General features: G+C 38.1%; 1 protein-coding gene across 1 annotated transcript in view; it reads right to left on the bottom strand.

Annotated features, from left to right (window-relative positions):
- LOC122814481 (myb-like protein X) overlaps window positions 1–13,400 on the bottom strand; it is a 79,944-nt gene that overhangs the window by 39,025 nt on the left and 27,519 nt on the right. The gene's annotated exons all lie outside the window — the stretch shown is intronic.

The following is a 13,400-nucleotide window of genomic DNA, read 5'->3' as shown; positions in this document are numbered from 1 at the left end:
AACAAAAGGAAAAAAGTGACATCCAAGATTAGGACAGACTATGCCCAGCATGATAAAAACACGGTCATCAATCTAAACAACTAAGAGGTCAAATGAAATCTACTAAAACCAAATTTGAGATAACCATAGTTTCCCAGGCAAAGGGCAACCAAAAGGCTTTCTTTAGCTATGTCTGAAACATTAAAAGGAACAAACAGCAATATGAAGAACCAATGAAAAATGGAACTGCTTACATGGAGAGCCATATGATATAGTAAAACAGCTGGTCAGACAATTCAGCTTTGAGTTTACCCCCTTCCCTGTTTGCCTTCTAGCAAATACCATCAAACATCTTCCTCCCATCTATCACTAGGGAGCAGGTGCTGCATGCACCCTCTAAAGCCAAAATTACTGCACCAATAGGCCCAGATAACATCACGGGAATGCATCCTAAAAAGCCTGAAACATGACATATCAGGACCACTGGAGATATTGTTTAACCACAGCCTCCAGAAAGACTTTGTACTAAGCTAATGGAGAACTGCATGTCATCCATTTACACAAGGTGGACATAAACACACCATAGGAGTTAAAATCTCTAAATTCTGAGTAGCCTCATGCAAAAACAATGGAACGAATAATCATAGAAATGGGAAATAAGGACATAGTTAATTTTCAAACACTGGATCCAACACAGTATAGTTTCATCAAGAGAAGATCAACCTACTCAGCATGTTGAGCATCTCTGAGAGGGTCATCAAGAGAATGAGTGAGGGCAAAATGTTCCATACTGCCTACCTTCACCTGGCTAAGTCATTTGATATAATACCTCACTCGAACATTGTAAACAAACTCATGAATGTAGCCATAAATCTCTATGTTATGTAATGAGGACCCCTCTGGCTCTCAGTTAGGATACAGGAAGTTAGGGGATAAACTGGTTAAAGAGGATGGTCACTTGTGGAGTCCCTCAGATCTCTGTATTTTGTCCACTCCATCTGGTATCCGTTTTACATCTCGAACATAATACCTTTTTTTCCAATCTGTTCCAATTTATGGGGTGTGTAGAAATCCCTTTACGTAAATTTCCAAGAAAAGAATCTCCATCTGAGCAAAGAGGTAGTCAACTTAGATGATTCCAATATTATTTTCTTATCATCATCAGGATTATTATTTATTAAGAAGAAATAATTCTAATAGTTCCCTAAATTACATTCAGTTTCACCTTTGATTACTCTATAAAATTTTGAAGGCTTACATTCACTGAATGAGTTCTGTTGAGTAATCATGACCAAAAATGTATCAATATGAGAACAGATGATCCTGTGCTTATTGGAAATGATTTAATTTTGTCAATCATAAATTGTCTATATGATTGTAGTCATAACCTTGAATCTTTATTTAAATCATATCCAATTGTTAGATATTCTAATGAAATTAGTTCATCCCAGCGAAGAACTGAGACTAATAGATGAGATTCTTATCTTTAAGCAAAATCGTGTTAGAAGAGATTGAGGTAGAAATAATATTTTTTGTGTAGCAATAGGAAACAAGATACATATCCATGTAATATCACAGGAATGCATGGAGAACTGCATGTCATCCCTTTACATAAGGTGGACATAAACACACCAGAGGAGTTAAAGTCCCAAAATTCTGAGTAGTCTCATACAAAAAACAGTGGAATGAATAATCATAGAAATGGTAAATAAGGACATAGATAATCTTCAAACACTGGATCCAACACAGTTTGGTTTCATCAAGAGAAGATCAGCCTACTTAACATGTTAAGCATCTCTGAGAGGGTCATCAAGACAATGGGTGAGGGCAAAATGTTCCATACTGCCTACCTTCACCTGGCTAAGTCATTTGATATAATACCCCACTCAAAAATTGTAAACAAACTCATGGATGTAGCCATAACCCTCTATGTTATGTAATGGGGAGCCCTCTGACTCTCAGGATATAGGAAATTAGGGGATAAACTGGTTAAAGAGGATGGTCACTTGTGGAGTCCCTCAGATCTCTGTATTTTGTCCGCTCCATCTGGTATATATTTTACATCTCCAACATAATATCTTTTTCTTCCAATCTGTTCCAATTTATGGTGTGTGTAGAAAACCCTTTTCATAAATTTCCAAGAAAACAATCTCCATCTGAGCGAAGAGGTAGTCATCTTAGATGATTCCAGTAGTATTTTCTTATCATCACCAGGATTAATATTTATTAAGAAGAAATAATTCTAATAGTTCCCTAAATTACATTCAGTTTCACCTTTGATTACTCGATAGAATTTTGAAAGCTTACATTCACTGAATGAGCTCTGTTGAGTAAGCATGTCCAAAAAATGTATTAATTTCTGAACAGATGATCCTGTGCTTAGTGGAAATGAATTAATTTTATCAATCATAAATTGTCTATATGATTGTAGTTGTAACCTCGAATCTTTATCTAAATCATATCTAATTGTTAGATATTCTAATGAAGTTAAATCATCCCAGTAAAGAACTGAGACCAATAGATGGCATTATCTTTAAGCAAAATCATGTTAGAAGAGATTGAGGTAGGAATAATATTTTTTGTGTAAGCAATAGGAAACAAGATAAATATCCATGTTTTATAATTTATATTTCTAAAGATCCCATCTATCACTAGGGAGCAGGTGTTGCATGCACCCTCTAAACCCAAAAATACTGCACCAATAGGCCCAGATAATATCACGGGAATACATCCTAAGAAGCCTGAAACATGACCTATCAGGACCACTGGAAACATTGTTTAACCACAGCCTCCAGAAAGACTTTGTACTAAGCTAATGGAGAACTGCATGTCATCCATTTACACAAGGTGGACATAAACACACCATAGGAGTTAAAATCCCAAAATTCTGAGTAGTCTCATACAGAAAACAGTGGTAAGAATAATCATAGAAATGGTAAATAAGGACAAAGATAATCTTAAAACACTGGATCCAACACAGTATAGTTTCATCAAGAGAAGTTCAGCCTCCTCAGCATGTTGAGCATCTCTGAGAGGGTCATCAAGACAATGGGTGAGGGCAAAATGTTCCATACTGCCTACCTTCACCTGGCTAAGTCATTTGATATAATACCCCACTCAATTGTTATAAACAAACTCATGAATGTAGCCATAAACCTCTATGTTATGTAATGGGGAACCCTCTGGCTCTTAGATAGGATACAGGAAGCTAGGGGATAAACTGGTTAAAGAGGATGGTCACTTGTGGAGTCCCTCAGATCTCTGTATTTTGTCCACTCCATCTGGTATCCATTTTACATCTTCAACATAATACCCCTTTCTTCCAATCTGTTCCAATTTATGGGGTGTGTAGAAAACCCTTTACGTAAATTTCCAGTAAAGCAATCTCCATCTGAGCAAAGAGATAGTCAACTTAGATTATTCCAATATTATTTTCTTATCATCATCAAAAGAAGGATTATTATTTATTAAGGAGAAATAATTCTAATAGTTCCCTAAATTATATTCAGTTTCACCTTTGATTATTCTATATAATTTTGAAAGCTTACATTCACTGAATGAGTTCTGTTGAGTAATCATGACCAGAAAATGTATTAATATGAGAACAGATGATCCTGTGCTTAGTGGAAATGAATTAATTTTGTCAATCATAAATTGTCTATATGATTGTAGTCATAACCTTGAAGCTTTATTTAAATCATATTTAATTGTTAGATATTCTAATGAAGTTAGTTCATCCCAGCAAAGAACTGAGACTAATTGATGAGATTCTTATCTTTAAGCAAAATCGTGTTGGAAGAGATTGAGGTAGGAATAATATTTTTTGTGTAGCAATAGGAAACAAGATATATATCCATGTTTTATAATTTATATTTCTAAAGATAAAATTTTGAAGTTCCATTAGTAGGAGTGACATGTCATAAGGAAAGTTTTTTGGAAGTTTATTCATAATAAAATGATTTTTAAACCCCAAATAAATAAATAACAGTTAATCAGAATTAGATAATGCTAACATGTTAAAACAAAGAACTTGAAATATTTTCCATTTAGCTGAAAATTGTTCATTGATTAAATAAGAAAAGGTTTTCATCACAGAAGAAATAAAATATATTTCTATATCAGGGAAACCTATTCCTCCTGAGGACCAGTCCCTCATATGATGTATAAAAGCTACTCTTAGTTTTTTGGAAACCACAAAAACTTCTGAACCATTGAGTTGAATTCTTTTATTAATGTTTTTGGACGTGTTAATGACGTGAATTGTATAATATAAAACATTTTAGGTAAAATGAGCATTTCAATAATCATGAGTCTCTTCCATTGTAAACATAAGGTTTTTTTTTCCATTTAACTATAAGATTTCTAATAGAAGATAAGCAATTGTTATAATTAAATTTATTATATCATCCATATTGTTAACTAAAATAATCCCTAGATAAATTCTAATTTGCTGTCTGAAGAATAATTACAAAATGATAAATATGGACATAGATAATCTTCAATCACTGGATGCAACATAGTTTAGTTTCTTCAACAGAAGATCATGCCTACTCAGCTTGTTGGGCATCTCTGAGAAGGTCATCAAGAAAATGGGTGGGGGTAAAATTTCCCATATTGCCTACCTTCACATGGATAAGTCATTTGATATAATACCCCACATGAACATTGTAAACAAACTCATGGATGTAGCCATAAACCCATGTGTTACGCAATGGGGAGCCCTCTGGCTCTCAGGTAGGATCCAGGAAGTTAGGAGATAACCTGGTTAAAGAGGCTAGTCACTTGTGGAGTCCCTCACATCTCTGTATTTCATCCACTCTATTTTGAGATATGCTTCTCAGAAGTCAAGGCCAATGTTAAGGGTCTCTGGCTGACCACATTTGTAAATGATTGCAAACTAACAGCATTCAAAGAATCTTCCCTAGATACTAACACCATACAGGAAGCACTGACACAGATAAATGATGTTGCCAAAACCACAGCTTAAAACTCAGTGCTAAAAAATACATAATAATAACCAGCCCCTCAGCAAATTACCTCATTGATAACACACCCCTAAGTGTCGAACCAGCAGGCAAGGATTTTGATACATATGTAAATAGTAATCTGGCTTTTGACCAGCATGTATCTGAGGTAGTAAGGAAATCAAATTATAAGCAAGGGCATGGAATCTAGGTCTAAGGAAGTCATCATTCCACTGCACATGTGCATCATCAGGTCCATCTTTGAGTACAACACCTCCTTCAGTATGTACCTGACCAGGCATAGGCAGCCACTGGAATGTCCATACAGGTTAATCACAAAAATAATATAGAGCATAAACAGCATGTCATATAGATTGCCTCAAAGCCCTATCTCTGTACTCTTTCCTACAGACTTTTGAAAAGTGATCTATGTCTGGCATACAAGGCATCCTTGGATCCCACTCTGATGGATCTTTTGGATTCCTGCAAAATGAATAATATCAGAATTATTCAATCTAGGGATTTAAACTTTTCTTACAACATAAATAGGGCAATGTATGTGTGTCAGAGAATTCCCCTTCTCTGATCCATGTGAAAGAGAAGCCTGGACCACTGGATGGAAAATCGGAGGTATACTCTGAGTCTAACTCCCATGTTTCTGATGGATGGATGCAGCCTGCAAATCTTAACTTAGATTAGGTATACCCTGTAATATAACCTCTAAGGAACATAAATTTGCTGGACACATTTGGAAAGCTTGGCTACACTTACAAAAGCCTGAGTGGTCATTAGCCTATGTACCTATGAATTTATTTAATCTTAAGGGAATGCAAGTCACATGGTATTGTCTCCATCTTGGGCAAGATGCAGGAAAGAGCTTAAGCAGTGAAAAATCACACAAGCCTTTGTCTCTGCTCACTTAGCTATCTTGACTAGCTCAAAAAGGTTATTAAATGGTGTAAGAAAGGTCTTTAAACTGGAAGTGTCTGCACAATTTTGTTTTTAAGTTGCACTCAATTTTACAAAACAAACAAAAAAAATTGCTTGTCACACAGCATGCAGTAACCCTATTGTTCTGTGACAGAATATTCAAAATGCATCTTTGTCAAAACTCTCCTTTTAAAACTAGTTTCAGTACTGTTTCCAATTTTGTGTCTTAGTTTCAAATTCACAAAAGAAGTAACACCATAACTTGTTTACATGTTTATGTGTCTCTGACTGGGAATGTGTATGGGATGTCACTGAGTCGTCTGGTTGTAGCTTGGGTGAGAACTTCTTCAGGTCCTTTTTGCAGCTTGGCTTTCTGTTATGTCCAGCTGCTGTAAGTTCTATCTCGAGAATCTACCAAGAGAAGACTATAGCAAGAGTACTAAATTCTGCAACATCTGGGTTAATACCAACTCTGGGTTAACACCAATGCATGCCATACCTGCTTAACAACCAACTTCTCTCTCCTACACAGCATGGATTTAGGTCAGCTCCTACTACCACTGCCCTATTCTCATTCACAAACCTCCTCAATCAAAACAAACACATAGGCAAACTAACTTCTGCCATATAAGGCCTATGATATGGTCAATCACCCCAAACTGATACATGCCCTTACTGACCTCAGCCTAAGTAACCAAACCCTGGCTTGGTTTCAGAACTACCTACAAGGAAGACAACAAGCAGTACGGTAGGACAATAACTTATCTTCACTGCTTCCCATCACCACCAGGGTCCCACAAGGATCCATATTAGGCCCCCTCCTATTTTCCTTTTTTTACCAACAATCTTCACATGATCTGTCAGGATGCAGCAGTTATACAATACGCTGATGACTCTACACTTGCCTGTTCAGCCAATGACCCTCCGACACTTCTCTCTATAACCCAACAAGCCTTCCATACCACAGAAAACTGGTTTCTTAGCAAACACCTAATTCTAAACCCCCAAAAAACTATTATTTTTCTCACACAACAAATCTACCACCACACACATTCAGTTTAACATAGTCTCCAAATATGGCACCATCATCTCCCCTGTCACACCAAACAGCTAGGAGTTACCATCGATAACAACCTCAAATTTTGATCATCATATTAACCAAACCATTAAAAATTTCCACTAAAAACTGAGCAGTCTATATAAAAATAAACCCTTCCTAACACAACCCGCTAAGATAACAATTGCTCAGATTCACCTTCTTTCTACACTATTCTATTCCTCACCCATTCTAACCAACCTACCCAAAATCAAAATTGCCAAACTCAACACTTGCTATAATCAAATTGCAAAATTTGTGACAGGTGCCCCCTATCATGCCCGGGTCTATATTAGAACATCAAAGTTTTAAAACTTTGAATGTTCTACTATACACCCCTATTCAGCGAACACTTAAAATAGCGAAGCTGCAGAACACCGAATACTTTCCTAGGGAAAGTATTTGGTGGGCCATTTCTGTGGCTTCACTACTTCCTCGACTGTGGTGCGAAGGTGACGGACCAGGTTAAGATAAGTGTGCGAATGGACTGAGTTAAGGTGAGTTTGTGATAGTTAGGGACCTTAGGGTTAGGGAGCGGGTAAGGTGAGTGTGCGATAGTTAGGGACCTTAGGGTTAGGGACCGGGTAAGGTGAGTGTGCATTAGTTAGGGACCTTAGGGTTAGGGAGCAGATAAGGTGAGTGTGTGATAGTTAGGGACCTTAGGGTTAGTCAGCGGGTAAGGTGAGTGTGCGTTAGGGACCTTATGGTTAGGGAGCGGGTAAGATGAGTGTGCGTTAGTTAGGGAACTTAGGGTTAGGGTTGGGTTAAGGTAAGTGGATAGCTAATAGTGGATGTATGGTTTACTGTAGGGTTTTGTGAAGTGTGTATGTGTGGATTATGTATTTTGGTGTGCTTGTGTTGTGTGTGTTTTCTTGGAACAGCAATTTTTTTCCCTTGGAAAAAATTCCCTGTTCTGAGTGTTCGAGTATATCACATTTTGAGATTCCAAGGTCGAGCTTATGGTGTTCGATATTTTGGAATTTTGATAATGTGATATAGACCCATCATGCCCACCACTGCCTATCCTTAAAACAACTTGACTGGCTTGCATTCCCTAATCTCCTGAACTATCATCAACTATCCTTTGCCCACAATCTCCTATTATTCTCAGACAAAACCCCATCACTGGCTTATCTGTTAGTACCCCAAGCCAATACCAGGCAACTCCACTCCAGCAATAAAAAAATTATTAAGATTGCAAAAAACAACATAGCATGGGACTCCCTCTTCCCCAACTACATTGGCAAAATCTGGGATTTCCTACCCACCTTTATTACCTCAGCTGACTCAAAGGCCACATTTAAAAAACTCTTGAAGGAACACCTAAAGCACTCATGGATCTGCACATGTTCCCTACCTGGCTAACTCCTCCACCCCCTTGCTTCCCTTTCCCACTACTACAGCCTCATCTCCAACACTGACAGCCACTCTAGTTTCTTCCAACTCCATCCACTATACCACACCATAGTCGTTTTCACTTATACCACTGCCAGATTTCTAAATTAGCTATCCATTAACTACTTCATATATTCTATACCCCCTACATCTACTACATATATTAATACCTCACTTTACTGATTCTCATATATATCCTATCATCCTCTCAACCTTCCAAATCTCTCCCCTGTTACTATTTCCCTCTACCTACCCCCCTGTTACTTTTTCCGCTCTACCTACCTGGCCAGCTCTCTCATTACTCTATTTTACACTACCTCACCAGTATGGAATATCTAATCCATAAACTGATTATCTGTGTGTACTCTAAACAATACTGTTAAACCTGAATCTCACTTTGCCTTAAACTGACCTGTCACCCTCGTACCTGATATGTTAACTTGAACTAAATATGTATAATATGTTACTTGTCTATGTTAATACTGTTACTTTCTATGAATTTGAACACTTCTGTATTCCTTACAATGATTGTTTGAATTTTACTATGCAGCTTTTCTCCTTGTAATAATTGCCTGAATTTTACTGTGGAGCTTTTCTCCCTGGGCCTCCACTGAAAATGGACATGCATACGGTCAGATTTTTCTGGTCAACAAATGTAAAATAATAAATAAAATAATAAAATAATAAAATAAATAATAATACTTCTCAAGAAGCAATTCAGGATTACTGCTACGCTTTGCTTTTGGTGAAAGAAAGAACACAGCATCACCGATTCCTTGCTGCATGCAGCGGTACTGAGAACAGCACTATCTCCACTAAACAACACCAAAGCTCAATGTATTATTTCCCCCTTCAGCTCACATTACTAAGCACCTGGAACTATTGATCTGTTTTCCAACTACCTCTGCTGCCACCATGGTTGATATGGGAGTCCTGAGACAATGTAACAATTATCCTATGTTTGCTTACAACCACTTACTACTTAAACAAGCTGACACAGTGTGTGATATATGTAATTATACAATATTATTGAAGGCAAAGATTTCAAATAAAGCCACTACCAACAGCAAATAGGTTGTGAGTAAAATGTAACAAAACACTGACGGACCAGGCTGAGCAAGACAGGTGACTACATAGTGAGACACATGAATACACCACTCACCAGGCTAAGACAGGTGACTCCATAATGAGACATACTCATGCACCACTCACCAAGCTAAGACAGGTGACTCCATAGCGAGACACACTGATGCACCACTCACAAGGCTGAGTAAGACAGGTGACTGCATAGAGACACACTAATGCACCACTCACCTGGCTGGGTAAGACAGGTGAGTCCATAGTGAGACACACTGATGCACCACTCACCAGGCTGAGTAAGCAGAGGGCCACAATTAGCTGCATGTATAATGCCATGATTTGCCACATCACACAGGCACTCTAAAATCATGCAGTGCAAGTGCACATATTACACAGTTAAAGTGCACGTGGGAATAAACAACTTGAGACATACTTTACTGAAGAGAGACATGATGGAGCTCTCTAAATACATGACAAATTCAGGCAAGAACCTAGCCTTGACTAGCATTTTGCCATCACTAAGAATTATTCTGCATTACAAATAGAATATTATGGATTTTAACAATTGGCTTAGCATCTGGTGTCATTCAACAGTGGTCAAGTATATATATCAGCCTGAGATGAGACGGCACGCAGTCCTGTTTTCCCAAGGATGGCCTGCACCAGTCTCCCAAAGCTTTCATATATTTGTTGAAATCTTGTTCACCCCCACAGTGACTTTTTTAGGCAATGTCAGTCTTCAAAGCCTTCATACTTAACAAACCAGAATGAGGATAATATAAAGCTATTGCTACTCAGTGTTAGGAGCCTCAACAAAAAACTTCACTCCCTACAGGCATTGCTTACCCTGGAGTGCACTGAGACATACATTATCATGGAGTTGTGGCTCACGACCATTCAGAGCTCCCCATCAGTGCAATGTTTCAGCATCTACCATGCATTCAGGCCCACCAAAATAAAAAGAAAGGCACTAAAGGTGGTGGTGTCTATGTATTTGTAAAACAAAATTTCACCTCCAGACTTGGTAGACAGGAAAACTACTCCTCCATGTCCAATGTACCAGTAACAAAACCCCTTATCATATCATATCTAACTATAAGATCCCATCTTTAACCTCCTTGGCTCACATCTCCTACCTGACAAGTATGGGGGTGCTATGCATTAGGTGAAAACACATTCTCCAAGAGGTCTTAAGCTAACCCTTCACCAACTGGGAGAGTTACACTTCTGTTGACATTTATGCTCCGAAACATCTGAACTTCATAAATGTAAACTCTCTAGGCCAGCTAGTCTGCATCCCAACTAGAGGAGATGAAATTGTATACTTGGTTCTCAGCAACAAGGGACAGCTCTGTTCCTCAACAGTTGTAAGTTCCTCTCTATTCGAATTCCACAATAAATCAGTCACATTCATCATAAGACTGAAACTAAAAGTATCTTCAAATTCCACAGTATTCATAGGTTATGCAAAGGCTGATCAACGAAAACTATGTGATTATCTAGTGAAATTCAACATCCCCTTCCAAACTTATAACCCCACTGCATATGTAGAATCCTTTACCACTAAATTCTATGCAGATGTGTATAGCTGCATAGATGCAGCTGTCCCCTCTGAAGTAAATACAATGGCAAATTTAAAAATAACCCCTATGGTGGAACCCAAATATAAACAGGGTCTACAATAAAAGAAAAAAAAATATTGCCTGCACTTATAAATGTAACACTGAAGATGTCAGAAATGCTCTTGGTAAACTTAATGAGGAAATGCAGACCTGATCAAATCAACAAAATATATATATGAAGTAAAGAAAAAGCTACTCAGGCAGAAGGCAACCATAACTTTTTCTTTACCTATGTTAGAAATGTCAGAAGCAATGCCCAGCATTTTACAGGGCTAACAGCAAATGATGACACATTCACAGATCCTCAGGAAATAGCCAAATTACTTGCAGATAAATTTGGACCTAATTTCAACCATGCTGCCACCTCCATTCCCAGATTACATACTCACATGCACACCTTCCTCAAAGCTCAGAAAAAAATTCCTCAAAGCACTTTCCAAGGCCAGGAACACTGCATTCATGGGGCCAAATAACATAACATACTGCCTACTGTTTAGTCTGAAACAGGACCTGTCAACCCCCCTACAGAGGCTATTCATATTAGCTCCAAACAAGCTTTGTGCTGAATGAATGGAGGGTGGCAAAAGTCACCCCTTGTACAAAAGTAAGGCCTCAATGGACCCAGGTAATTATGCGCACAAGTCTGACCAGCCTCATCTGTAAGGCTATGCAGAGGTTGCATCATTATGGAATTAATAAATAATGACACAGATAACCCAAAAAGTCTTGACCCAAGCCAGTTTGTTTTTTTTTAAGGGTAGATCCTGCCTTCATAGCCTTGGAGATGTCTTCAGAAAGGTTACTGAAGCAATGGATGAGGGAAATCAGTACACATCACATATCTAGACCTTGAAACGGCATCTGATACCATTCCACACCCAGGTACTGCTGATAAACTCTCGCTGTGAAATGTTAATCCCTTTGTAACTCCTTGGATAGCAAACTGGAAATTAGGGTAGGAGGTTCTACCTCCTCTGAATGTTTGTCACTAGTGGTGTACCCTACAGTTCAGTCCTTGGGCTACTCATCTTTTGACATTAAGTTTGTGGATGTCAGAGTTAATATTAAGGGCTTCTGGTTGACTAAGTTTTCAGATGACTATAAATGTGATGCCCTCATAAATCATAAACTCTCCAGAGATCCTCCAAGAGGGCCTTTCCCAAAGAAACAACTGCTGTTATAATGATGGACTAAAACTAAATGCCAAACATGTATAGTAGTCTCCTTCAGCAAGCATGATGTCCCCTTTAACTATCGCATCAACACCACATACCAAAAATCAATCCAGCAGTTAGGCACATGGGAACCTATGTGGATAACAAACTGTCCTTTGATCACCATAATTCCACTATTACAGGAAAGTCCTTTTACATTGCACAGCTTATTAGTAAAGCTAGATACCAGGGTTGTGTAATTGCCTTTCTTGGTTTATTCGAATTATTGACACCTTTCAGGAGCTACTTGAATTCAATTCTAGAAAGCAGGAGAGCATTAAGTGGTATGCAAGCAGAAATTATAAACAGGTTCTTAGGTGTTTACTAGGCTAATAACCACAAGGGCCTTTTTAACACTAGCCATGTATCCCAAATCTCTAACAAGTTCTGGTACCCTTATTGGAGGGTGCAATAGAAGATAAGAAAGGGATGTATGCAGGAGAATGCAGTTAACAGTAGCATCATTATAGCTGTCTTCAAAACAAGTATTAAGGTAACAATGGGAATATTAGCTAAAGTAGTGACATTCCAGGAAGGGATATGCTTAGTGATAGGGGACTGGAATGGATTAACAGAGTGGACAGTGGAACGAGAAACAGATGAATTAATGGAAGGTAAGTTCTTGGAATCATATACGAACATAGTGAGATGGTTTGACATTTGGAAGAGAGGGCAAAAAGGAGGTTTCATAGCCTGGTACATCCATTGCTTACAGTAATATGAGAGACGAATAAGGATAGACAGGGCGTATGTGAACAAGAAAAATTTGGTGACTGTCAAAAAGATGTACTGCAAATCTTTGACATTTTCAGACCATGCATTATGAGCACTAGCTCTGCAGTTAAGGCAGGTAGAGAAGATGGATAGACATTTGAGGCTCCGAAGATACTTACTGGAAACTGAGGAATAGACAGGAAAGATAATTACAGAAGTATTTGGAGGAGTGCAGGAATGGAATGCAGAAAACTGAGAAAAAGTAAGGAAATATTTAGGAATGGTTAAAACAAAAAAAAATTGCAAAGATAATAAGTAGGAGAGCTATGATAGAAGAGCTGACATAGAACAGACTCAGGTAAGTAGGAGAGCTATGATAGAAGAGCTGCAGACATAGAACAGACTC

Source organism: Protopterus annectens, chromosome 10.part0 (assembly GCF_019279795.1).
Source record: "Protopterus annectens isolate FY-2018-M chromosome 10.part0, PAN1.0, whole genome shotgun sequence".
Taxonomy (NCBI): Eukaryota; Metazoa; Chordata; order Ceratodontiformes; family Protopteridae; genus Protopterus; species Protopterus annectens.
This window is presented reverse-complemented; position numbering and strand designations above follow the sequence as displayed.